General features: G+C 41.2%; 1 protein-coding gene across 1 annotated transcript in view; it reads left to right on the top strand.

Moving 5' to 3' along the window:
- pcdh15b (protocadherin-related 15b) overlaps positions 1-2471 on the top strand; it is a 215654-nt gene that overhangs the window by 174425 nt on the left and 38758 nt on the right. The window lies entirely within an intron of this gene.

Consider the following 2471-nt stretch of genomic DNA (forward strand, 5'->3'; position numbering starts at 1 on the left):
GGGCTAAACTCGGGGACTGGAGCCCTCTCTGGGCTAAACTCGGGGATTAGAGCCCTCTCTAGGCTAAACTCGGGGACTGGAGCCCTCTCTGGGCTAAACTCGGGGACTGGAGCCCTCTCTAGGCTAAACTCTAGAACTGGGTCTCTCTCTCTCTGCTGGACTGGGAAACGGGAGCCCACTCAGGGCTGGACGGGACCAGCAGGGACGAAGGAGAGAGGAGAGAGGAGAGGAGAGACTGTTTCCCAGTCTATAAGGTCCCCCTCGAAGTGCAGCAGTCCCAGATGTATAATCAGCTCACCCTCAGCTGCAGTGCAGTGGGCGGAGCTCCACTCCGCGCTCTCTCTGTCCGTGGCATTCTCCCTTGTGGCAGCTCTGTTGCTGGCTCTCACACCTTGACTGACGTCACTTGCAGCTCCGGCTCCACGACTATCCATTGCTCTGTCGCTCCATGCAGCAACGGGCTCTCCGTCAGTGGTGGGCTCGGGTATGCGTCATAACTACTCCAAACTGGCGTCATAGAACACACAGAGCACGTCGTCCGGGAAGCTGGAGAGGTTGGCGAGCACCAGGAACAGTCTGGTATGGCCCTCGAGCGATCTCTCCCCCTGCTCCAGCCGGAGGAGGAGGTATTCCGGATGAAGGAGGGGATCCATGGACAATGGAAACAAAAAACATTGAGTAAAAATTAGAAACAAAAACAGAGGGAACACACAAAGGTAACTGTTTGTAGGTCGGGTCTTCAGTCACGGCTGTGCCGGAGGGAAGGAGCACAGGAGACGCGGAGAAGTGTTACACAGTCTTTTAATCAACAATCACAGAGGTAAATCTACAACAGGAACGAGGAATGACACACGAACATAACCAGTAGACCCGACAAACACTAACTGAACGGACTGGGGCTTATAAACACAGGATAACGAGGGACTAATCGAGGGGACTAAGGAGAAACACCTGGAATCAAATTAACACAATCAACAAGAGGGAGAAACTGGGTCAAGGGGAGCAAAACGCACACAAACAGTCCATGGGCGTGACAGATACATTTTATTCAGGATTTTTTGTTGATGAATAGAAATAGAAAACAAGGTCTTTAATGTCACTTTTGATCAATTTGATGTATGCTTGCAGAATAAAAGTGTTAATTTATTTTTAAAAAATTACTAATCCCAAGCTAGCACTGCCCATTTGTGATAAAATGACATGACATTTATGTTAATAGCAGATGGAAACATGATAAAATTATTATTTGTCAATAGTCCAAATTGTGCTCTTCACACCCATTGGCTCCAAAATATGATTTGAAGTCTAATGTATGTTGTGCTTGGAAAGCGACAGCTGATTTCGAACATATGTTTCATTATGGATCAGTTTTGCTATTGGGTTTATCTGAGGTAAAGATTTGCTCACTCCCATGCTCGCTTTCCATTTAGCAACTGTGTAGGATGCCCAATTAACACTGTGATTCGGTTAACCTCTTGACTGATTAAATTCCTGTGAATATTTTGTCTTTGTAATTATAAACCAGAATATTTTATATTAATTGAGTTTGTTTTATAAAATCAAACAGGTAAGTTGTCCGCCTGGTTTCAGAATGTGATATAATCATGCTGCCTTTCCATTGATTCTCTGTCAGACCTATATGTGTACATTTAATTCGGTTTGATAGTGCTGAATAGCCCACTGTGCATTTATATCAAGGAGCAAAAGTGCAGCGTTTAGATTGTAATCTAATTAATTTATATGCAGTTTTGCAGTTCCAGCTGTTTTTGTAATGCACGGTTTTGAATGCCCATTTTCCAGCCTCTCTTACCCTCAGGCTTTTCTACTGTATCTTTAAACATTGCCTGTAGCTCAAATAGTAAAGCGTTAGCAATGCCAAGTTCATGGGTTTGATTCCCAGGAAATGCTAAAAAAAAAAAGAAAAAAGATGCATATACAGAAATTACAGAGTTTAAACAGCAGTTTGAATGTACTCATACAAAAAAAAAAAATTCACTCAATTTACTAATATACTTTGTATTTATATCAAGGAGCAAAAGTGTAGCGTTTAGATTGTCAATCAATTGATTTATATGCAGTTTTGCAGTTCTTGTAATGCAAGCCACAGTTTTGAATGGCCATTTTCCAGCCTCTCTTACCTCAGGATTTTCTACTGTACCATTTTTTAATTCACACAATTCACTCATATAATTTGAATAGGTACAAGTTTGGGGTCAGTAAGATTTTTTAATGTTTTTTATGCTCACCAAGGCTGCATTTATTTGATAAAAAAGTACAGGAAAAACAGTAATATTGTGAAATACTGTTACAATTTAAAATACCTGTTTTCTGTTTTTAATATATTTTAAAACATTATGTATGTGATGGCAAAGCTGGATTTTCAGCAGTTATTATTCCAGTCTTCAGAGTCCTTCAGAAATCAATTTAATATGCTGATTTTCTGGTCAAGAAACATTTCTTATTATTATCAG

This window comes from Sinocyclocheilus rhinocerous, unplaced genomic scaffold, assembly GCF_001515625.1.
Source record: "Sinocyclocheilus rhinocerous isolate Xijiao unplaced genomic scaffold, SAMN03320098_v1.1 scaffold24, whole genome shotgun sequence".
Taxonomy (NCBI): Eukaryota; Metazoa; Chordata; class Actinopteri; order Cypriniformes; family Cyprinidae; genus Sinocyclocheilus; species Sinocyclocheilus rhinocerous.